At 38.1% G+C, this 26,379-nt stretch overlaps 1 protein-coding gene across 1 annotated transcript in view; it reads left to right on the top strand.

The window, feature by feature from the left end:
* The first annotated feature begins 22,248 nt into the window (after positions 1–22,248).
* The window catches only part of EPC1 (enhancer of polycomb homolog 1), a 64,230-nt gene continuing 60,099 nt past the window's right edge, over positions 22,249–26,379 (top strand). The window contains exons 1-2 of the mRNA XM_032682116.1: positions 22,249–22,515; positions 23,250–23,353. The gene's annotated coding sequence lies outside the window, so the exon portion shown is untranslated. The remainder of the gene's footprint in view (positions 22,516–23,249; positions 23,354–26,379) is intronic.

Genomic DNA, 26,379 nt, shown 5'->3' with positions numbered 1-26,379 from the left:
TCTTGGAAATATATGACTCTTCTTTGGAAAATGACAAGCACAAGTATCATATCATTTCATATCATATCATATCATATCAATCATATCATATCATATCATATGCCATCCCATCCCATCCCATCCCATCCCATCCCATCCCATCCCATCCCATCCTCCTTCAAAAGCACTAGTTTTTCCAAGAATATGAAGGAAACCTGCCTGAAGGCTGGCTGGGTTTAAAGTTTACATGACTGAAATACAAGGCTTTCTATTCAGACGGAGAGGAAAGAAATAAAACAGCCCCTGAATGCTGACATAGCTCAGTATGATCCTTAGAGACACTGTAAATTATACTGACGTACTTTTGTGGCAGAGCCTAAAATACTACCTGTGAGACCCTGGCAGAATCATTACCTCTCTGTATCCCAGATTTCATCTGCAGCAAGTGGATAATAATGTTTATCTATCTTTATAAATATTTTTAACAACCTGAGATTAAAATTATTGTATGAATCAACCCTGTAAAAGACAAAGAACTGGAGTGCAGATGCAGCAGTTTCCTCTTGTCTTTGTGAGAATAGTTGGGGTGAATCAAACTCCTTAGGTTTATCTCGCTCATTTTACTCCTGCATATGATCTTTTTTCTTTTAACTTGCTTGCTGAATCCAGATGATCAATACACTTCTTTCTATCTGTTAATTCTTGTTTTCATAATTTAACATCCTTTCTTTGAGAGGGTGCTGCAGCTTCTTCAGTTTCTTTTAGTCATGCAGGACTTTTCCTTCTGTTTATTGCTTGTTTCCCTTGATTCACTGCTGCCAATTTCTGTATTAATTCATAGCTTCAATAATGGACTTGGATGGTAACAGTGTATGGTCTGCTCTGTTCCCTTCACTTTTAAGTCATTTTTGGTCCTTTCTTAGATAAATCTTCAGCATTTTTTTCATAGCAGTGTAATAAACACTGGTATAATCCTCCCCTGCATTTTTGTAACTGTGTTTCTTGAAAAACTTGCATCTTGAATATGAATAGATTTTGCTAAGTTTATAAATTGCTTGTTAGCATTTGAAGCTCCCTAATAAAGTATATATTATAAACATATTTGAATTAAAATTCTTTTACTGTTCAGGTTCACTTCAATGCATGTAAACATTTCATTGAGCCTTTTTCCACTGGAGCATGTTCTCAAATAATTTAAATTTTAAAATTGTTCAAGCTTCCAGTGAAATGTACTTAAATAATATCTGTAGCACAGCTAAAGCAAAGCACCTTTAAATATAAAAGTAATATATAACAAATGGTTAAACCATTATTTAAAGCTTTTCAAATAGCAATGACCTGAAAATAGAAGAGTTGAATAAAGCTGTTATGAGAAAATACTGAGAAATTTCACCAACTTTTAAATATTAAAGTACTTCAACTTTTAAATTAAAACTTGTTTAATACATGAAAATAGAACACGTTCCATAAAAATAATTATACCAGTTACAAAATGGAAGTTTAAAATGAAAGCTAAATGAAAGCTATCCAATAGATACAAAATTTTACCATACTTTAAAAATTTGTATATTGTTAAATTTACTACAGAGGGCACAGACTAATCAAGTTTCCATTTCTTGCCCTTTTTTTTTTAAGTTGCTGTATTTTAGTATTCCAACAATGCTTTCAGTATATAGGAGGTATTTTTCAGTGTTCCAATTAAAAATATAGGCAAGTTGTAATCTTGTGTAAGATTACAGAGAATCAGTAAGATTCATCTCATCCAGTTTCCGTGTCTACATTTGAATTGGTCTCTAATTAAAATTGTTTGACTTTTTAGTAAGTGGAAAGAAATGGATGTTTCTAGAATGCAATTAATCTTACCCCAAAACACGTATTTAAACCAGTTCATTTAAATTGTTCATTAGAAATGTCTGATTATCTCTGGTAACTACGAAAAGAGTTTAGTAGACCAGTTCAGATACAAATGTCAGTGTGACAGACCACCAAAGTTATGTGAAATTTATCTCATGTTACATTTCCATTTTCTTTGAAAAAGGAATAAAAGAGTCCACTACAGTGATTTACCATTTTCTGGGAATTTATCCATTTCATTTTCCAATTTTAAAAAATGTTATTCCTTGTAAGAAAGGTATCAAGAAAGAAGCCAACAAAAAGTGTAATAAGAAAGTAAAAAAGTACTTATATCCGTATAAAATTACTATTCCTAAATCAATTTGCAATGCTTTTCAACTTTTGTCAAGGATTTTTTACCTCTGATTTGATGCTTCTTTGGTAAGTGAAAATGGTGCTGCAGATGTACCAGTTACAGCAATGCCCTGACAAACAAATTTATTTTGAAACATCTAGATTAAGTGTTAGTGCTATAGAATCAACAGGCAGCTTTGCCTGAAGTAGAAACATGTTTTAATTTGGCTTGAAGCAGTTTTGTAGGTAAATGAATCAGTAGAGATTAATATCTGAACATACACTGACACGAATCTGTAACTGTCCTCACAGGAAAATAACAGCTATGCTGTTGCAGAGATTAAAAGTGATCCTGTATTAAAGGCCTGTACTGCCTCAGATCTGCTAAGTGGCTTGAGGCAGTTCACATAATCTCACCACGCCTCAGTTTCCCTGTCTGTCAAACGAGTAGAAGTCTCCCACTTCACAGAGACACAGCAACATTCAATTAAAATTTTGTAGGGTAGTCAAATATTATATAAGCCATAAATAAAATACACAATATTCTAACTGAACATTGTGATGTTCGCGAACTGATGATGGTAATGAAAAATACATTCACAGAAGAAAAGAGCAAGTAACAGTGAATGGCATCTCTACAAGCTCACTGTGCAAAACCACCTATGCTATTTGACAAAAATAACACAAGCATACTGCTATGCTCATAAATCATGACTACAAACATAAATAATACAAATGAAATGCATATTTAAAATATAGAGAATATCAACAGATAGAATGAGACGTGATCCATTACCTGTGTGAAAACATTTTTCTCCAGGAAGGGGAGTGACACTGGAAAGAACCTAACAGCTAATGGAACATTCTAAAGCTGTGCTGCTTATGTCTACAATGAAATAATGGATGTCTAAGTAAAAAAACTGTACACAGTATAACCATAGCAGGATTCAGATAATATCCACTTTTTCCTCATCCTGTGTGTCATATCTATGGTATAATGGGAAGTCCAGCGCATTTTTGGTTTGTTTCTACCTTAGAATTTGAGTGAAATATTACTCTATATTGTTAAAAACTGCTGTGTGAAAAAAAAGTATGATGGTTGTCTACATACAAGTGTAAAACACATCCACACATCAGTTTTCTCCAAATGATTGCCCACATGTTTATTAGCAATGCAGATGATTCCAAGTATCATCTTCTATTACATGTACTTGAAAAGGCCTCTCTTGCTATTTTTAGGGGGGGACTAGACAAAAAGCAACTATTTTTGATCTTTCACAAAGTAGGTTCCAGACCTAAGATGCAACACCAATTACATTCCCTGGGTAATTAACACCATGCCTCCCAACTGCTCTGGTGTACCTGTGTGCAGGAACAGCTCAGGGGTCGGAGAGGTTCCTGCTCCCTCTTGCAGCACACCTACATCAGGCAAGTTTCTGGAGCATTTCAGGGGCTTCTCAGGCAGTATCTGATCTGGACAGGAAAACCCAAGAAGTGCAGACCTGCACAATGCTCTTTGTTTGGAACACTGACAGGGGCAGGTTGTGGGCGTGGAGGATGTGATGGTCACAGGAGCAGCCACCAGCCCTTCAGCAATTACCTTCCCAAGTCTTTCTGTCAGAGAACCCCACGTCTGTTTTTGTAATTTGCTGTCAGGGACAGCATTGTCCCAGTGTCTGTACAGCACCAAGAGCCACAAAGTCCTTCATGATGAATGTGAGGGAGTCTGAGTATTGCATTATTTGCATAATAGCCACTGATTATTTGCATAATAGCCACAGGACAAGAGGACACAGGGGAGGTTCAGACTGAACATCAGGAGAAATTTCTTCACAGAAAGGATTGCCAAGCATTGGAATGGGCTGCCCAGGGAGGTGGTGGAGTCACCATCCCTGGAGGTATTTAAGGAAAGACTGGATGGGGCACTTGGTGCCATGGTCTGGTTGACACGGTGGTGTCCAGTCAAAGGTTGAACTCGATGACCTCAGAGGTCTTTTCCAATCCCATTGATTCTGTGATTATTGTTGGGAAAGCTCCTCCAGGTCTGAAGATACTAACGGGTAGGTCAGTAGGAAAATTCCAGCTGTGCAGGACAGCCTAAGGAATGTGGGGAGAGGAAGAGAAACAGCAACAGGGCCACGGATGCTTCGGGCAGTGCTCGCTGGGTCCACACAATTAAGAAATTAATAACGTAGGATGTCAAAGACTTACTCCATAATTTAAAGTTCTCACTGTTAATTAAAATAGTCAGTGATCAAAGTGTGACTGTGTGTCCCTTCTAACGTAAACACTGCCAGTTTCCACGCAGGCAACAGGCGGTGTGTTAACACCACACACAAACAGGTGACACAAGCACTCCTCAAGCAGGGGAAAGGGGAATATCCTTCTCACCCTGTGAGAAAAAAACGGATTTTTTTTCAGTACATGGGACTTCCCAAACACATAAAGGCCCAGAGAAAATTCTGTTCCAAAATATGGAGGAAAGGGGTGGTGCTAAGTGCACAAGGGAATTTCTGTAATAGAAAATTCTCAGATTAAAAAGAACCTACTTAGATCAAATTTAAATTCAAGGTGAGGCTTAAGATACAATGCTACCATGCAATAAGCTCATTAACTGAAAATTTAAATAGCACTCCTTGACATGCACATATCATTTCCATTCTGGGTGCTCAGCTCCAGTGAGAGAGAAATCATCCCTGAATAAACAGAAACCCCATCCCTGCCATAATGTCCACAATAAAACAGAGTAACATTTGCACAATAAATTGGGTAAAGCAAGTGCAAATAATCATAGCTAATGATTTTAAAATGCAAAAATATGCAACCTTTGCAACTGCGAGTTTATTTTATCCATTCTCTCTTCATTATACCGTGTCTTTGCTAAAATATAAATCATGCAGCCAGGCAAATAGATTAATGTGATGACTCAGTTTAAAAAGTAGTTGCTGAGCAGCCTGTAAAAACATGTGGCCTAGGTATTCATATATTATAATTAATACAAGGTCCACAGTCCTGGACAGAATACTAGACTAGATTATAACGTAAGTATTGAACTTGCACATAAGATGTATTTAAATATTTATTGTTGCATGGTCAAGTATTTGCAGGTTAGGAAATGCCAAATTAAGTTTGAACATATAACTTTAATTCCTGCTTTTTTGTACTTCACATGTCATAAGCTCTCATGGAAAAATTCATGTATCATCATGTACCTGAAACATCCTCACTTTACACAATGGGAATCCCTAAACCAATAGCTATTGATAACTTCATTCAAATTGTTGATATACATTATAAAACTTGCAAACAATGCTTTGAAAATGGATTATTATTTTCTTATTGCTTTTTCCTTTTTCTTTACAATGCAGGTCACCACCGTGAGTACTTCGCAAACACTAATTCATGAATTTTCAGAGGCACTTTGTATGATGGATGAGGTGATGGTGTAACTTTACACAAGTGTAAAGAGAGTAAAATAAGTAGTGTCAATCTGTTTTGAAAGTCCAAGGTGAGCTTCGATTTTTCCAATGTTAGCACTTAGTGTGTTCTTATCAGCGTTCCCACTGATTTCACGTGATATTTCCAAATTGTACCTTCCACCACTTTTACCATTTTTATTAGTGTAACTGGGCCAGGATCATACAGGAAGACAAAAATTTGGACCTACTGGGGGACTGTGAAGCTGTCCAAACCCTTTCTTTTTCTGAGGCACATTTCTACCTCATTCACTTCACATTCAATTTACATATTCTGAAAACAAATTATCTGGGAATATCAGAGGCAACTTCATTCCCTGAGGACCAACTTTAATGCACTGAAGGAAGCAGGGATCTTGTAGAAAAAGTACTAAGTGACCACCTATTGTACTAAGTGACCACTGTCAGGCTTGCAAAAGTTCTCCAAATGAAGGTTGCACACACAATAGTTTCTTGAATAAGAAACTTGCAACTTAAGAAGGTCTCTAAAATTGGTCTGTGTTGTTTTTTATCTTAATATGAATATAACTTTCAAACCTTTAAAGAAAACAAAACAAAACAACAAGAACAACAACAAAAGAGAAAGATACAAACATACTAATTTCTCTGCCCCGTCTCTCCAGAAATTTCATTGTGTGTAAATACATTTATACCCACACAGGATTCGAACAATACTGGACCATTCAGACTGTCAGCACAGGCAACTGCCCAGCAACTTGTTGCTGTCTTCTACACAGAGAAATCAGAAGAGAGGTCGCATACCCTGTCATTGATTTCAAAGCTATTTGATGATGGCAGATGCACACGTTGACTGCAAAAATTATGGATTAATTCCAGACTCCCAGAAGGGTTTCTCCTTGCTTAGACATTCAGTTTTTGTTTTCTCCTCTTAATCACATTTTCTTTGTCTTCTTTTGTATGCAGCTTCCCAGCAGACTGGTACTCCAGTGATTCTGCATCTGCAAGCTCTCCACATGTTTGAACAAGGAAAGGCTCAGACATTACCCACAGTCTTAGTTTTAGCAACACAGTAACTTACCGTACAATGACAGAAATGTTGGGCATTCTGCTGAGCTCTGGAGTCCTCAGACTGAGCTCCCCCTTTGCTGGCCAGCAGGGAGGCAGGGACGGAGCAGCAGCTGTAAGGATCCGATGACCTCACTGCCTACTAGGCACAGCAGAATAAGAGCCTAATTAATATATAGGAATAGGTATTGGAGAATGCTACATATAGATACAGTCTTTCTAAAAACTATAAACCATACACAATTTCCAAATAGGAGTAAAAGCAATAAAATTGGATGTCTTATAGTTAAGGAAAATCTATTAGTATTTACTGAACAGATAGGAATTGTTTTTCCAGGGCTTATTTGGCTGAAATTTGATGGCAGTCATAAAAATAGCAAATGTGCATCACTAATATCAGAGAAGTTCTTTTGCCAAATTCCAAGTCCCTGCTTCAAAATGTGATGAGACCTGATAGTTTTAAAATCTCACTACCAAAGAAACTAAATGTAAGAAATATGACCCTTTCACAGGACTCCCAATATGATCCTGGAACTCTAAGCATCTAAGACTGACCTCCATACTGGGAAAATTATTGGTAGAAACTATTTCAGATATAATGTTGAAGGACAGATGGATAAATATGGTATACCTGGAGAGGAGTCACCATCACTTCTGTAAGTGCACATTGGGAAAATAGAGTGAAATTGAATGTATATAAAAACATTCCATTAATTACTATTAATTACTATTAATTCCTCTACTCTCTCCTGAAAAAAAATTGATGTTATTATGGTTAGTTCTTCAAAGAGAAATAACTCTAAGTACAAAGTAAATAATGTTAAAATCTATTGGATTATGGAAATAAAAATAAGCAGAGGATAATAAGCAAAGAAAACTAAAATTCAGAAGAAAACATCATTGTCCTACAGCATTCATGGATGGTATACCCACATCTTGGCTACTACATCTACCTCGGGCAGTCCTACCTCAGAAGGAATAAAAAAGTAGGAAAGGTGCAGAGAAAGGTGGCAAAGATAACAAGAGGCATTGAACTGCTCCACTTCAAGTAAAGAACTTATTGTTGTTTCCCCAAAAATACAACAGAATCCTTCTCATCCAGCAGATACAATAAAGGTATAGAATTAAGAGTGATTGCAGAATGTGAGTTGGAAATTATTGCTCAAGTTTCCAAAATGAAAGAAACAGGGCAGATCAGAAAATCAATCAGCCATTTACAAATTAAGTCCAACTGGAAATAATTTCTAGCATAGAAACTCAAAATATAAGTGCCTTTTGAATATGCTTCACAAATTCATGGAGCATATATCCCTTGGTAAATAATGAGCCTTGTGAGCCAGCTGCAGAAACAACCCCAGAGCTCCCTCCCTCCCCACCCGTCAGCAGCTCAGTGTGTTCACACCCATGCAGGGATCACTCTGCACTTGGCCCGTTCCCTGTGTTCCTCCCCAGGTATCTGCTGTCCTTAGCAGCAGCTGCCTGACATTTCATTTCACTCTCTGGCTGTTCTCACTTTCTTACATTGCTGAGCACAGCGAGCCTGTGCCAGATCAACAAGCAAAAGCACTCACAGACCCGTGTGTGGCCTTGATTCCTGTGCTCTTCTCCGTGCCTGCTAATTGTGTAATTGCTATGTTTTCACCCAGAAGAAAATATTTCACTGATATCATGAAAACTCTCCTTTTCCCAGCCACCTAGAACTTTTGGTTTATGGAGATGCTTTATTGTCCACCGTGTGTTTAAATTCTAATTTATTATTCTACATTATTTAAAAATATATTTAGTTGAAATGGTAATACTAGCTTTGTCAGAAAATACATTTTATTTCTCAAAGTAACACAATTAGGCTTCTCACTGATTTCTCCAGTTCCACAAATGGGGTGAAGTGCATATGAGAAAGCATCCATTTTATTCAAACCCTCTGGTAGCTTAGGATATGATTCTGCCTAGACAAATTGCTAGAAAAATATATATATATATCTCCCAAAATCAATGGCATTTTCTCATAAACACACTGTAGGTAATAAAACCTTAAAATTATCTAAAAAGTATTGGAATGACAGAAGCTGAGTCTCCACTGTAGAACTTCTACGTGCATTTATTTTTTATAAAAATGTCTTCAGTGGGGGTATTAATATGATGTCTCTCTGTTTTAATGGACTTAGTAGGAGTTGAATGTATTTACATAAATGATATCACTCTAGGAGTTCACAAAACTCTGACTGTCGTTAGATATTTAAGTTATACATACAAAAAGCAGACTGACATAAACACTTCCTTCCTCTGTCAGGTATGATTGAAACTGGCCAGCAGGTTCAAAAAAGTATTAGAAATGGACTGCAATGCATGACAGTAAAAACTTAATTTCCCCATGAAACTTGCTATGAAGCCCTGCTGGAACTTGAAGCAGAAAGCTGTAGAGAAGGAAAGGAGTTTTGGACCCTACTGTAATGCAGATGAGCTGAAATAAAGGGAATAAAAAGAAGTATCAATTGAGTAAAGAGAAAGGCCATAGAAGTATTTAAAGAAACTATTCACTCCAAGGGACATCTCAAAGTGGCATTACTCTGAATGGCAAGGAAGTTTTGCTGAAATAAGACATTTCTGAAATTCAGAAGAAGTATCAAATACCATTGCTCAATTACCAAGCCACAGGTACAATGATGAATCAGTGGTTTGAAGTATATATCAGACGCTGCCCAGATATCAGTCAACTTCAAGAAGGCTTCTGTAAGCACAGACATAAAAGAAACCTTAGAAAAGACTGATCTTGCATTTACCTGTAGCCATTTAGTAATGATACTTCAATACATTTTTACACTGCATTAAAGCTACTAAATTTGACTTTGATCTCCATGACAAGTTTATCTTAAAAGAATGAGGTCCTTCATGTCTGAGTGACTGCAAAGGAGCTGACAAATTGCTCTTTATTTCGGAATTTTATTAAAGAATTTTACTTTTAAATTGTATCATTAGAGAAAAAAAGGATATTCTTAGCAATTTTACATGCAAGTGTATCAATTAATCAGTATATAAAATAAAGTCAGTATATCAAGGAGAAAATAGGCATAAATATGTATTTTAATGTAGGATTGTGCCAATTTGGTCTGCAGGCCCTAGGTTTTCCTACGTACTCATTGAATTTATTGCTGCAAAGAACTTGAACTGAAAAACTGAAAGAACTTGAACTGAAAACATCGACTTAAGATATGGAAACTGTAAACAATTATCATGCTCTATAAAAGTACTTTAAGTTTAAATATAATTAATCTTCACTAATTACATAAGTATATAATTTATCTACTACTAGGATCTAATGTTATGCTTATGCAAAGGACCTAAAATCTTCTGATGCAGCTATATAGAATAAAAGTGTTAATAAATTATCGAGCGTTATCAGTCTGAAGTGTTAGAAAGGTGATGCAAATTAGCTTAGAGGCAAATTCACAAGTCAAAAAAGCCCCAATAATAACACTATACAAAATCGTTTACATTTTTTATAATGTTTAATCTTATCTAATACCTCCAAAGAAGGATTAACAGTTTCAGTATCAGTTTTAAGGCTCATAAAACCCAATATTTTTAATATTTCCAGCCTCTGACTAGTAATGCTTCATTTTAGAAAGCAAACTCTTTACTCACAGGCTTTTTAAAGCATCTGATTCTTCTTCCATTTTATATTTAAACGCAGGAGAATTCTTGCTCTGAAACTTACATATGTTCAATCTTTTCTTCCTTTCTTCTGAAGATGTTAAGATTATTAATACTGTAGTGATAAAGTCTATTTGATTTTGTGCAGGCTCAGTAGTCTCCCAAGTCCATTTGGTGTGTTGTTTGATAAATGAGGAAATTCAGTGAAGTGTGAGTAGGTTAACTAGTGATAGACCAAATTATATCCAGTAAGTAATAAGTAAAATGTGTTAACAGTGGGGAAAAGGACTTTTGGCTCAGAAAAGAAAATGAGACTAAAACCAAGTAAACCCATCTAAGCTGCTTTTTTTTTCCCTTGTGACAGAAACATTTATAACTATCCTCTCTGACAAATGTCTTAAGTCTACCTGAAATAAAGATCTGTTTTAAAGCTTTATAAAAAGCACCTAAGAAGAGCATGTGGGAGCTCAGCTCTCTCTCGTGTAAAATAATTGAGTTCAACTCAGTGGAGAGTTCATAGTGCTTGTGAAGTACTTTGCATGAAAGTATTACCAGTCTTATAAAGTACTTCCAAGCAATATGAACTTAGTTCATAGTTCACTTTAATTCTTTAAAAGTTTATCTTTATATCTCTTTACAACAGATATAAATGTTGGTGAAACTATCTAATATTTTTGACCCCAGCTTCATTATTTTTTCATGTCTGAACAAAAACTGCTGCACCTCTGCTTGCATTGATTCATATAATTTGTTGGCCAACAGTAGACACTAAAGCCTCCTGTTGATTCTCAGAACACTTCTCCTTATCACACAGAAATTATCACTCTGTATGTGAGTGTTCTGGCATTAGCCCCAGATACCTCATGTGGCAAATACACAGAAGGTGCTTTGCTGGGTTTTAACATTTTGCTTTCAAATCAAGTAACTATAGTATCCACCTGTGTACCATCATCTGCTTTCACACAGCTGCAAGGCTCTAAATAAGAAAGTTTTCTCCATCGTTCACATTTGAAATAATGCTACTATATGCAGCTAAATATAGCAGAGTGGCCATCAGGGCTCACATTACAATTGAGAGACCGAGAAAGCTCCAGTTCAGTTGCAACTCAGTGGTCAATACTTTGCTGCAAGGGATTAAAGCAACCACTGTGGAAAGAGGGATGACAAAAGAAGTTTCAAAGCTGTTAGCCATGATCTATATGTGTGGTTCACACACATTGCACCAGGCAATATTTGCACAGGAGATGGGCTGCAGCAGTCCTGGCTTCTTCAGTAAATCTACAGTTACTATGATGCATGTCCAAAGAATACAGAAATTAACTCACAAGAGACTATTTCACCAGTCAATGCTGGAACTAAAAGATCTGGTATGTGATTTCATTGTAGTCTGAGTCAGAAATCACATTTTTGGGACTGAAGGTATACCAGCTCCTTATGAAATAAGACCACACTCTAATGATCCAACCATTCTCTCAGTCACTACCCATTCCAGGCATGGAACCCTTCTTCAGCAGCAGTAGTTGCATGGATGGACATGAACCTAGAATAGGAAAAAAGGAATTGTGGCAAAATGTGGAATATAACCCAATTACAATAAAGTAGATATTATTTTCATAATTTTTTACAAGACAGGTACTAAAGTAACTTTGTACTGGATCCTACTCCAGTATTTAGAGCCAGTCCCAGACAATGTGAAACCACATACAAATGGAATAATGACTTAAAAGTTATTACACAACAAAACAGTCTAAAACCTATGTAATGCCTTACTGCTTGTTTAAAAAGTATCATTGGGTTGAATGCAAAGGTTACTGAGATATGTTCTGGCAAAGATTCTTGAAGTAAATGCTTGAGATTGTTTTGTACATTTGTGCATATCTAGAGACATGGAAGGACTTTAAGCTTATTTTTCCCAAGGCTGTTGATTCGAAGATTCTGTAACAGAATGTGGTATAAATTTTCAGGGCTATTTTTCAGTCTCATTTTTTCAATTTTGATTTTTTTATCTTAATATTTTGGAAGCTGCTGTTCTTAGGCCTTAGATTGCCAACATTATTTCTCATCTTTTGATTTGTGTTGCACAAAAAGCTTTATAAGGCTTGTATTGGTTGTTTGTCTTTTCTTTCCATAAATCCTATTAGTCACACTGAAAATTTTGTCTCTTAGATAGACTAATTTTCCTTCAAGTTTTGGTATAGCTACGAAAAAACCAGCACTTTAGGGAGGTATAAGACTTGTCCTTTTAAACCAACAATCTCAGAGGAAACCTACAATAACCTCTAAAATAATAGACAGAAGTTTCAAATGAAAGACACTGAAATTCAGTTCTTTCTGAGCTGCTCTCAGAGCAAGACTCAAGCTGAAGGGGGGATATGACTGCTAAGGCCCAAATCAGCCAAAGGAGCAAGTAACTTCAGGACTGCTCTAGCTGTTTGGTGAAGGTTGGTATTATGCCGTGTTGCCATCTAGGGATCACGAGAGTGCAATACCCAGGGGCATACTCCAACACATTGAGGGCCTGGAAAATCATGGTTCTATTTTGTATGGACCTCAACTCTTTTAATTCAAGGATTACTCTAGACAACAGTCACATCTGCCTTTCTTCCTCCTACTCTTGTGTTATACAAAGAAGGATTTGGGCCCAAGACTGGCCCAAAAATATGTTGTCAGTTTAAGGAACATCATTAGTTACTGTTTGGGAATGGTAATCTCTGTACTCAAGAACAAACGAGAATCCTTCAGACTAAGACTGAAATAGGACACTACTATTTGTTTCCCTCTCTGTAACCTGAAGCTCTGAACATAACATTAACCCACACTTTAGGTCTGCTGATCTGCCAAATACAGTTTTAAAATTCTAGTAGGCTGTAAGTCATATCTTTTCAGCAGAAGAGAAAGACAAAAAAGTACAGGCAGAGTGTTGCAAATGGTAAGAAACAGAAAACTTACAGGGAAAGAACAGAAGACGTGCAGTACCTGTGGAGCGGGGAGAAAAAGAGCAGTGAAGGTCATGACAGGAAAGGTAAAATAAAGGGCCATGCAAAAGATGAAAAGAATAGCAAAGCTTTATACAACAGCATGTGGGGTACATGGCAGCCCTGGGAGGGACTAAGAACACAAAGAGAGTCTGGCTGGCAACAGAAGGATGTGAGGCACTGTTGGAGAGATAAGGAACATTTGCATCATCTGGTGGATAACAAGTGGTGGAAAAAGCACGGAAGAGCCTGGATACCTCTGGCATGGGAAAAAGCCTGGAAGATTTCTGAGATAAATAAATATGAAGCTTTGCTGAGTGAGGACTGGAGAGATGTGATCAGGGCTCTGCATGAACACTGAGCACACTGAAGCAGGCCAGCTTAGAGAAACGTCACCAGGGTAAAGTCAGGACTACAGACAGGATCACAGTTGAAGTAATCCAAGATCAAAAACCAGTGGATGAATTAGTCTGAAGAGCAAGATAAGACTGTGGTTTATGGCAAGACCAAAAGCAAGGAAGGAACGGAGTCTCTAGTATGAAGTATGGTAGTGAAGAATGTCATAAAATCACAGAATAGTCCAGGTCAGAGGGGTCATCAAAAGATCATCTGGTCCAAACCTTCACAGGAAAGGGAACCTAGGTCAGATTATCTATCACCTTGTGCACTTATAGCTTGAAAACCTCCAGTGCTGAGGACTCTACCACATCCCCCAGTGAATGTTTGTTCTCACTGTAAAAAATTTCTTTCTTATTACCCAATGAAACCTCTCCTGGTGCAACTTCTACTTGTAGCCCCTTGCCTTTTCCATGTGGCTCCTTTTGAAGTGAGAACCTCCATCCTCTTTGTAGCCACCTTTTAAATACTGGAATACTGTGATGAGGTTGGCCTGAGCTTTCTCTTCTCCAGAAATAAAAAAGCTCCAGCTCTTTGATCATCTTTGTGGCCCTCCTTTGGACCCTCTCTAGTCTGTCCATGTGTTTCTTGACTTGTGGTGACCAGAACCAGACACAGGACTCCAGGTATGGCCCAACAAGCACTGGGTAGAATGGGAGGATCACATCTCTCTCTGTCAATAACATTCCTGCAAATGCAGCCCAGGATTCAATTTGCTTTTCTTGCTGCAGTGGTGCACTGCTGACTCAGGTCAAAATAGGCAGACTTGTAAAGGAGTAGAAATAAAAATTTAGGAGTGTATCATAGCCCAGATGTACATTGAATAGTGAAGGATAGCTATTGTCTAAGATTGGCTTGGGGAGAATGTTAAATGCCTGGACAGATCCTTGTTGGTGGGCCTTGCTAGGCCCTCAGGCACTGAAGAGACACTGCAGGCAGACTCTTACAGGTTTTTCTTGGCCAAAAAAAGTGAGGACCTACTCACTGCAAATGACAAAAATAGGAATGTTTTGAATACAAGAAACTTCAGTTCCTAGTGAACATGTACTAGAATAGGCACCTTTGCTGACAGTCAACATCTTGTCATTTGCTTCCCTTAAAATCTTATCATCAAATACAGCTGCAAATAACTTGAAAACTATAAATAACTGAGACTAATGCTGAGATTTTCAAAATGAACTGCTAGATCTTCCAGGTTTCAATAGTATTCCATCACAACTAATTAGACTGTTGTCAGAAAAGATATATATACACTTTGGTACTCAGAGAGTAACAAAATATAAGTTAAATCATTTTAGGGTAACAAAATCAGGAGGAACATTAATGACTATTTATAAGATAAAAGTTAAAGTTCTGTTACCACAAAAGGAATCCCATGCTAATTTTAAAAATTAAGAGAAACCTGAGATGAAATAAGCAGCTATGAGAACAAAGAAAATATTCATAAACAGTTAAGTTTCCCTTTGCCCATTTGTGGACTGCTAAGACACATTTTTTAAGTTGGCCTATGTGGTTAAGGCAAAACAAAAGGTTTTTTTCTGCCTTATTCTACACTCTGAAGCACATTTCTATAAGGTTTAATGATCTATATTACAAGTGCAGCTCATCGCTTGCAGATGTGCCACTGGGAAACATTTGCATTAAGAGCTTTGTGTAGCAGCCTTAGCCCTGGATGCTGTGTCTATTCTCCATCTTTGCTCAGACCAAAAGGAAACATCCTACAGGCTAGCTCTAACACACATATTGCCAACTGGATCACAATACTGTATTTACACAGTAAATTTCCACAAAGCATTGCCAGAGCCCTTTTTTCTTTCTGGTAAATACAGAGCAATTTTTTTGACAGAAGAGAAAGGCTCTTCCTGCCCCTTGCTAAGAGATGCTGCTACCATTGGTCCCTGAGAGTTGAAGGAGCAGGGCAAGGAGCACAGTTCTGACTGTACCTAAGCAGCACAGGAGTAAATGTTACTGTTGTGTCTGCAGCACACTTAGAGAGGGTAAAATTGTGACCAGTGTAACATGAGATACACAAGACACTACATGAAAAGGCTGCATCCCAGCAGCATGGCATGTTCACTAATGTGTACTTTCTCTTGCTGAATGATTGCATTTCTAATCAACAAGCAAATTAAGTTTGGTCAACAATTAAGTTTTTTCTAACATTAATAAAAAGACTAATCATGAACACATTGTTTAAACTTAAAAATAGGGAAACTGCCAATAAATATATACTGTAAGTCAGAATCTTTAAAGAACCAACAAGGATCTTAAAAATCAAAGAATATTTGATCAGCAAAATTAATGATACAAGAAGGAATTTAATATTAATTAGGTTAAAAATAGGTCACAAGTATTGTATTTGTCCCCTAGTGATTTGAAATATTACAGCTGATAATAATAATGCAGAAGAGCAGACCTGTCAGATAGGCAATTTCATATTTGAGAATATGATGGATGCTCTAATAATACCAGAGGGTGTATAGGAACTACTTTGTTTTCTAACAACAATTAATAATGGCCTGAGAAAACAGCCACTGTATTCTAGTATCTTAAAATAATTAATGTGTTATCATTTGCATTCTGAAGTTTCAGACAAGATGACCAATTAATGCCTTGAGCCTGCTGACCAGAGTTTATGTTGCTTGATTCTAGTTCCTCAGTGAAAGGTGCACAGTGAAATAGATTTATCTATAAAAAGGCTAAACTTAATGAAAAACTAGGAAGATAAATTAAAGCTTTTATGACTGCAGTTCATACTCTTGCTGAATCTGGAATTGTAAAGAACTTTGGTTCAGACACATCAGACCTACATATCCTCAAATCTGTATGCAAATGTAGGCTTTTCTTAAGTTCCCCTTGATATCCTCTTCCTATGCTCATCAAGCTTTTGCTGATTAAACTTTAATTCCATTCAGTATGTCACCAGCATCAGAACATTTCAGAAAAGAAAACCGACTTGTGACAGCGCTGCCTTTGCCACACAGATGGTGCATTTGTTTGCAGCAGCAGTAGAAGTGAACACCAAGGGTGACTCTGAGCAGTTCTGAGATGTTTTCAACAGTGGCCCTTTATTCTAAATGACAAATGCGAATTCAGAAAAAAACAGATAAAATCTGCTGAACACATAAACCAGTCAATAGGCGAGTCAGCGGAACACAGATGGACTGCAGCCATTTTTTACCTTATCTGAATCCATGGCGTTTCAGCTGAAATTTCCTACGTATAATAAATCAGATGGGAAAATGGCCTCCAACAGTAGCTCATCTAATAAAATCCATAAGAGACCCCCTTAATTATCAGCAGATGAAAGTATGAGAAAACAACAGAATGTATTTAGTAAAGTAGAAGCACCAATTGCATGATCCCTTGTTTTGGCACAGCACACTGTAAACAATTCAGCAGCAGCAGCAACAGGTGTATCTTACAATCGGGAACTATGCTCACACAAGAACCATTGTGGGCCTAGAAGAGGAATGCAGGCAAGTGAAAAAGATGCTTTAACAGTTACTTGTGCTTGCAAACATACCTGTGAGTATTTCTTCAGGGTCAATTTTAATACATGGATGAGCATCCAGTGCTCGGATTTAAAGGCACTGAATAACCTTCCACCTGGAATTCCAAGACCTGGACCAAAGCTGGTGCGTTTCTCTTTCAAGTATCAGCACATGATGCGGACACTACGCAGAACAGTCCCAATCAAGTAGTTGCCGAAGTTAAAAGACAGGTTTCACTGTGGGCTTTTCTTTTTTTTCCAGACTTTTTTCTGACTTTATTCTGAAATAAAACCAAGTATTTCTTCACCAGCTTTAACCAAATAAACATATACAACTAAAAGACCAGAATTTTTTTAAATCCACCTGTGCCAACATGGTGGGGCTAAAGTTTTCTTTTAGTAAGTATATGACCATATTGGACTTTTCATGTGGACACAGATTTAATTCTGAAAGGACAGTACATTTTGAGTCCTACAGCCATTCAACAGAAGATACTTTCCAAAACTGAAGAAGATTGTTAATGCATTAAAAGATGTAGGTTATGAGCTGATCAGTCTGTGCAGGGGATCTGAGTAAGTACTTTCAGACCATCATACAAAGATACAACAGAAATAAGGGAAGGGGGAAAAAGTTATCCCCTAAGATGTGTGGCATACCTTGGCAGCCAACAGCAACAGATGTTTTGGAGGCTTATTTCTGTTTTTTATCTACAAAAGACTCACAACTTCCATATATTTTTGTAACAAATTGGTTTTTCCCCTATATTGACTTAGTTCTTTTTCCACAGCTTTTGTCACCAAAAACCATCCCCAAACCACCAGAACTGTCACTGGCAGGACTTCTGAGGTGAAAAGGGTGAATGACATATCAACACTGTGACAACACTGTAACTTAAATCTACTTGGCCTAGTCATAAATTATTTGAAGATGGGGTTGCACCACAAGGAAACAAAGTCAGCAGGACAACTTCAGTGTCTGAAGCAAAGAAAAACACTGTTTAAAGCAAGATTAATGAGAAAAGGAATCCTTACTGATGCTCACGGTGCTGCAGACTTTGAGTGAGAGGACAACAGTGGTGAATGGGTTATTGGCAAAAGGCAACTTAGATCAGCTTACTGAGGTGGGCCCAAGCAGAGCAGCAGGGATATCGGTGCTTGGGCAAAAGTTAAATCCTGAGAGCAACGTTGAGTCCTATTGAGAGAAGCAGTGAGAAGATATGACCAAAAAGAGGTTACTGCGAACAATACAGAAATTAAAGGGATGGTTTGCTGAACAGGGGTACCTGTAATGGTAATGCAGCAAGAAAGCAAATGAGAATTTGAGATACACTTAAAAAATACAGGAAGTTACTTTACTTTAGTATGTGGCAAGTAGTGAAACTGCTGTTGGCATATTTTGCCTATTTCTGATATCCATGGTACCTGGAGAACAAAGATTGCTGATGAACTGGAGAAGCACTACAATCAGATAACACCCCTAACAAATAATAACATTTTGTGAGTCTTATACACTCAAACAAAACCAGGACTTGGACAGAGAGATGGAAATAAGAGGTTTAAGAAGTTACAAAATCTGTGATTTAAAGTTAAATTTCAAATAATCACTGTAACAATTTAGTCAAGATTTTGTGGATTTTTTTTACCACTGTACGTTTTCAGTCCAGACTGCATGCTTTTAAAGAATATTTGACCTGGGTCAAACAAAAATTAAGCTAGAGAAGTCTGCATCCTCCTTTATAGTACAGTCAGGCATCAATGATCTATTGTTATATTATAATTTATGAATTTTCCAAATTACAGCAAATCATTCTTTTTGATTCTTCAGTAGCAATCATGCAGCTATGTGAACATTTTCTATTGAATAAAAATGCAAACTATTTATGTATTTGGTGATCTTTCAACTAAGAAGCATTCAATGCCATTTTAATGCAAGAAAACAAATTATCATTTACATATGAGTTCCAAAAGCACTTTGATATCCTTCAGCTCTTGCTATCTACCTAATGATTTACTGACTTAACAGGACTGGTAATTTGCTTCCTAAAGACATCAAGAAAACATTGTCAAAAGAAGATCAGTGTAATATTTTTATTACAAGTGTAGAGACAGAGAGTTACTTGGAAAATATGACAATAAAGTTATATCTTTACAGGCAAGATAAAGATTAATGAAAATGAAAGATAAAGGATGATAAAAGCAATTATACTGCAAGCAAAATGTAAAAAGTGGTTTCACTAATTTCAGTAAGAAGCTGTTATTTGAATGCTATCAGGTTTTAGCCATTTTTTGTATTAGTCTAAATCCTAAAATATAGCTCATTTGTTTCTTTGCTCCTATACAGATATTCTATTTCCCTGTTTTTGAACAAAGTCTCAAGACAGACATTCACACCAAACATTGGATAAATCTTCTAAAAAAAAAAAAAAAAGAGTACAGAATGGATGATGGTGCTCTTTGGCATTACTCTGAACTCTAAGATATTTGGGGAATTTTGACATCAAGTCGAGTGAGGGTTATTCTTAAAGCATGAGAACATATTGTTCGGCTTTTCTTGGAACACTTATTCAGCTTTTAAAAAAAAGTCACAATGTATATTTCAATCCCAATCTCAATTCTTAACATTTAGCATTTGATATACACTATTTTCAGTTAAAACTGAACAAATACGAGAGAAAATTACCCTGGTTTAAACAGTTACCATACATCAGCTTATCTACAGAACTAGCAAGCCTCAAATCTGAAGGACATTTCATTCAGTTTAGTTTAGCCTGCAACAAAAGAATCCAGTCAAATTCTTTCACATTTGCCACACCACAATAATTCCACAGGTGTTCACCAAGGCTTAGCTCATCTGAGGTTATTTACTGTGCAGTGTTTAGTCCCAAGTTGGCCAGGCAACATACTTAAGATCCTTGTAGTAAATACAAAGTTACCTAAGGTATTTTGTGCAAAAGAATGACAAAGAACTTGAAAATATGTGCCTGTTATTGCTGCAATGCCACTACAAAACGTGGAAAATAAAGAAAAAAGTGTTTAAAAACCTACAGCAACATATTAATGCCCTGAGAGGGCTATGAGCTATGAGACCATACTCTTCCAAAGCATAGTTTGCTCTCCTGGATGTAGCTGTGCCCTAAAGTGGAACTCTTTCTGCCCCCTCCTCCAAACATCTGAGGGCTCTGGCACACCTGTGCTAGCGTAAGATAAAGGATGGATAAGTCACGGAATACTGCAGGTAGATGAAGGTTTCTCCAAAACCAGGAGATAGGAGGAAGAACTTTCCCAGTGTGTGTGGTTATTCTGATTCCAATTTTCCTGTGTGCTTATCCACTCATATTAACAACTTTGAGGTGAGGCTTTAGTAATAAGGTGTTCATATAATAAACACTACCACCAGGAGTAGTCCTTAGGAATTCTCTAAATGCAAGTTAGGAGGGAGGTGCAGATACTCTACACGTACCTCCCAAAGCCATGGTTAAGAACAACACTTTTTAAAAGCATGCTATGTCTCTTTAGGCCCACATAACGTGAACTACTGTCTGCCTTTTTTTCCTAGGGCTTGTTAACTTCTAGCAGGCCTGGCTTATGATCTTTCTACCATGCTTTTTGGGTCCTTTCATTGCCTCTCTTGTATCAAACATGAGCTTTGCATCTGTATTTTCAATGCTCTAAATAGCCTACTTCCCACTTATCTATTTTCTGTCACTACAAAAAAAAAAAATTAATGACAACTTGATTAGGCTTCTGTAGTTCACCTGCTGCTCTTTCAAACATCTTTGTGCTTTCTTCCACGCTGTCCTTCTTGCCGGAGTTTTCTTTCAACAGCCACAAAACCGATTAATTTTTTTTATCAAATCCAACCTTATGTCTTCTTTGCCATGAAGTACACACAGAAACAAGAGTTCTGCTGATGGTGTGTCACAAACTGTGCCTTACTGGCTGATCAATACAGTCTCATTGTTTCCCTCATCTGTCTGTAGCCATCTGCTGTCTTTTGTCTTATACTTTTGAGCTCTTCAGGGCAGGAATTATCTTTTTGCCCTATATTTCTATACAAAATATCACCAAAATCATAGTCCAGGATTAAGGCTGCTAGATAACATGATAATACAAATAAATTATAACAATGGCAAAATTTGCCATTCAAAGTTCTTTACAGATTTTTTTTTTTTAATCTAAGACTTAGAAATATGAGGTGGTTCAGCAAAAACGTCACCAATGTCACTGTTTTTTCAGCGGCTCTGAAAAAGGTTTAGAGTAGATGGGAATATTAATTCTTTTAATATGGGGCTGGATCAGGCTCAGCAGGTCTGACAGCCTGTCTCCTTTGTAACTCCTCCTAAAGGCAGGAAAATGACTCTCACGGGAAATGAATCAGGCCCTTTGGAGCCCATGAGGCAGCAGCCAAGAGGAGCTGTGCTACTGCCTGGCAAGACTGGTGGATCAGACAGAGGACCACATATCATCATTTTTGTCATAATCTCTAACATATATATGCTGTATTTTCCTGTTTATTTTCATTTTAAGGTAAACATCAACAAAGTTAAAGGTATGAAACAGGGTCATAATAAGAGAAAAACCAAGATAATTTCCACAGAAATCATGGTTAAGGCAGACTACAGTGAACCACAGATGCAAAATTATAAATATTACAAAATGTGTATTTATTTGCAAGAGGCCTAAATTTCAGTTACCGCTGAGAATCCTCACTCCAGGGGCCTCTCTGTGCCTATATGCTCACTTATGAGACTGTGATATGTGTGTGGGGGGGTAATTTTATCTTGCGCTGAACAGCGAAGGTGTTAGAATTTACCCGTGTTTTCAGAGCCCAGCTACAGCAGTGACTACCTGACTCAGCTCGCAAACTAGAGCCACAGCATCAAATTTCCCAACCCACTTAATTTGAAAGCCTGCCAAGATAGGTGAAAGACCTTATAAATATGTAAAGCAGGAAGTTCAAATTACACAGTGATGTAAATTCCCAGTGATTGATGCCCTTTTAAAAACAATAAAAATCCTCGAGAAAGTACAATGTTGGTAAATGTGCTTCCCTCCCGCTGCTGTCTGACGGTACCGTGCGGAGTTTGGCTGATGTATTGTACTTTTCGTGCGGATTTTATTTTGGATTTCTACCACTTCCTGGAGGCCAGGGGGAGGCACAGTGGGAGGAACCAAAAAACTCGGTGCCACAGCCATTTTGTTTGTGGGCAGCATGGTAGAATTCTGTCAGTCAGTATAAGGAGGGGTTTTTAAAACAGTATTTATGGAAAAACTATTCCTGCCGTAACGGATGTATCTGTTGAATTTAGTGTTAATTTAGTTCTTTCACAAGGTAGGTATTTATAATTGTACGTAAATTGAGTATTTGTTGGGATTCCAGCCTCCCCACTTTCCAGGAATCATGGATTTTGTTCCAGGCATGACTGGCTCTTTCGGATGCTGCGAGGCTGCCGGAGTGCGGCGGGCGGGGGTGCGGGGGTGCCGCGGGGGGGCCGAGGGATGCGCCGGGCGGCACAAACTTGCTGCGGGGTTCGGAGTGGGGGCGGGGGCGGGGGGAGGGACGGAGGGAAAACGACGAAGTCTCGGAATTATTTTCTCCAGCTGTCTTTCTTTATTAATTCTCAAGAGGCGGCTGCTCTCTCTCTCTCTCTCTCTTCGAGGGGGAGGATGAGGCGGGGGGTTGCGCGGGGAGAGCCGTAGTTTTGCAGTGTCACCGAAAACCAGCGCTAGACTTTGGTCCTGTGTGTTCCAGAGGCGGGTGTAAAATGGCACACTGCATTTTTCCAGGCGGCGGCGGAGGGGGGGGAGCGGGCGGGGGCGCCGCTGCCCGCGGAGCCCATCGAGGCGCCGCCGGCCCCGGCAAAGTTGTGACCCCGGAGGCACCGGGTCCCCCGCCCCGGCTGCGGCCGCCGCCGGCATCGCCCGCCGACCCTCGGGAAGCCGCCTCCTTCCTCACCCGGCGATCCTGGCCGGGTGACGGGGAGGGGAAGAAAAAAAAAAGGGAGAGAAGAAAAAAAAAAAAAAGAAAGAAAAGTCTCACTTTCTGCATTTGCGAAATATTTTAAGGATGTTCGGGGAGCCCTTTGCAGCATGGAGATGGCTGGTTGTAGGAGAGCGAGTATGCAGTCCATATTGTTACAGCCCTTTTGCAAGGGCTGCCTTCTCCCAAGGTAAGTTTGTGGTTTTAACCAAAAATATTCGTTTCTGCGGGTTTTTGGCTTGTGTTGGTGCTGTGGGGGGTTTTCGTTGTGTTGATGAACAAAACGTAGCCTTGTATTTTTCATAGCTTTGATCTCGTGTATCCCACCCAACGGTGTCTCCTTAATAGCGACAATTACTGAAGTCAGTTTTTTTTCCTCTTTAAAATTTTATACACGCCAAGCTTAACAACAATTTAACTTCAATTTAAGAGTATAAGAACTTAAATATTTTCCAGATGGACTTGGTTTGGTTTTGGGTTTTTTTGGGGTTCTAGCTTTTTGTTGGGGGGGAGGGGGGCGGGGAATTCTTTACCGAGTAATAAACGGATCCAGGACCAAATATGTGACTGTTTTTATAAATATAATGCAGCTCTCGTGTGTAAGGAAGAATATTATGTTGCTACAGTATCGTCTGGTGGTGGCTAAAAGAGTTTACAATGCCATTTGTGATGGCTCTTGATGGATTACTTTGGTCTAAAGTACGAGGGAAAACTGCCCTTGGTATGGTGAAGGTGGAGATGGACATAACAGGGTTTATATTAAGTTATGTCTCTTACTAAACAGTGACCTCTTTATTTACAAATTAGCGCTCTTCTGGTAATTAGCTTAAAGCATTAGTTATATAAAGGTTCTTATTTCCCCAGACTTCATTTAGATGTCTTGGTGTGGGGTTGTTTGCTCTTTTTTGGCGGGGTGTGTGTGAGTGGTTTGTTTGTTTGTTCTTTTTCCTCCAAGAAGGTACATTTGGGAGACATTTTGTAATTTTTGGCATTTTTCTAGGCTCTTTCCGTTTTTTTCCTTTTCTTTTTTTTTTTTTTTTCACCCGGTGGGAGATCTTTTTTGTTTTGCATTGCTCTGTGCTGGTGGCGCTGTGGGGCTCCGAAACAATTCGTGTCCCTGGCTCTAAAGGGGGAGGGGGCTGGAGGGGGGGGAGAAAGGTGGGGCACGTTTTAATCTATTGTATCTTTTTCTTTTCTCTGTATCAAAAGTAACCTCAGATTAGTTAGGAAGACGATGAAATTGTATCTCTGGAAAACTGTAGTGTCGCATGAACTATGGCCCGGCATAGGCATGACCTCACCCTTTCGCTGGTTTGTGTAATGAAGCTGATGCTTAATTTTTTTTTTTTTCAATCCTGTACGTAGAGTCGTTTTCCTCAGTGATGAGATTTTCGGCCCCACCCCCAAAATGATTTTACAGTGGCTGCAGATGAAAGGGTTTTAAGTGATTTTTTTTGCAGCCAATATGGAAGGCTTTGGCACACACTTATTGTGCAACTAGTCCATTGTTTGCTCGTTGTGAAGTTAAAGGTTCCGTTCTCTGGTGGTTAATCAAGCCCAGAGGTCTCCCTTGCTCCTGTGCTTGCATATGCAAATCTCCTCTTGAGGTCTGTAGGAGTTTGGATTGTGTTTGAAGGTGGGATTGTAAAGAAGGGAAAACCTAAGGTAGTCCTTCGGATTGAAAGAGGATTCACCTGAGGTGGGTGGGTTTTTTCTTTCCTGTTGCTAAGTGGAGCATGCGTTTTACATGTATTTATAAATAGATATATGTTAATGTGTGTTGTTTTCTTTCGTCAGAACCTACAGGTCAGATCACCTCGGTTCTAAGTGCAAAAGGATTAGGAAGCTTTCTGCTAACATCCATATTAGGTGTAAGAAAACAGAAGTGATTAATGTTCTAAGATGGGTGGGAAGACACAGTCAAGCCTATGATCAGAGCATATATTGGAAACTCAACAGGTTCAGGAATAAATTTAACATTAAATTTAACACATTTTTAAGTAATCAATATGCCTGTTATTTTTGAGTGATAAAAGCTGACAATTTTAGGGGCTTTTGCATCTATTTTACATTTCAGTATCTTCATTATTTTAAAAGAATAAATTTGACAAATAACAGACGGTTTGAAACAGTCTCTAAACTTCTCATGAATGTTTAAATCCTCAAAAATGCATTTAGATTTTTAAAGAAAGTTTGCTCATAAAAATAATTAGTTTTATGGAAACTGACACACATCTTATGCAGATCTCTGCAATGGTTTTTTATTTGTTATCTTTCTTTAAAGGAAAGTAAATTTTACTTTTGTCTTAGGTAAAATACATCTTGCAACCTTCTTCCAGTAACTAACATCTGTATCAGTCAGCTTTTATCATCTGCTCTATCAGAAAATATCTGCTTTTATGGTTTCTTGGCTGGAGCGGAGAGTCCTGGTGGCCTGTGACAGTGCAACATAACCATCACATCTTCGGTGTCCTGGCACAAATCTTAGGTCTTGAGGACTCTCTTCAAAAGTGTGAATTTTGGCAATCTTCCATCTCTGAGACCTGATCACTAGGTCAAAGGTTGGCATTTTGGGCATGGTTTATTCCAATGGAAGTAGTGCTAGTTGTTGTTCAATCTATTAGGATAATTATCAATCTTAGAGAATCAGTGGGTTATTTAATTCTGATACAACTTTTCTTTTTTTACATCATGTAGACCAATGTTCAGTTTGCTCATCCATGGACAACAGTACTGAGCAAATGATAAACTGAGGTACTTACTGAAGGTAATTTCATGCTTCTGCTCCTCTTGTCATCCTGGACCATGAAAGTGATGATTTCTTGTGACTGCAGCCTGTGCATGTGGGCCATGAATGAATTGCTGCTCAGAGTCAGTTCTAGCTCAGTGATGTCAGCAAGAACATGAATGCTGACTAGCAACTTGCTTCACACTTGCTCTTCTTTCTCCCCTTTAGTTGGGGCTACTCTTTAACTTTGGTTATGGTTTTGCAATTTCGAAGCTGCATCTGATCAAAGTGTCTGTTCTCACTCCTATCAAGAAGTCACAAGGTGAGAAGAGTGAAGTGCCGATCTTTTGCAATTCAGCAGTTTCCTCACTTCTCCTTCCTTTTTGATCCATTGTTGAACAAAAAATAGTTCCCAGCAGATATGTTGCCAATAAGATTAAATTGATTAAGATTTTGTATCCTCTCAAAGCTAAATAGCAACTTATTTA

The sequence above is a fragment of the Chiroxiphia lanceolata genome, chromosome 1 (genome assembly GCF_009829145.1).
Source record: "Chiroxiphia lanceolata isolate bChiLan1 chromosome 1, bChiLan1.pri, whole genome shotgun sequence".
Taxonomy (NCBI): domain Eukaryota; kingdom Metazoa; phylum Chordata; class Aves; order Passeriformes; family Pipridae; genus Chiroxiphia; species Chiroxiphia lanceolata.
This window is presented reverse-complemented; position numbering and strand designations above follow the sequence as displayed.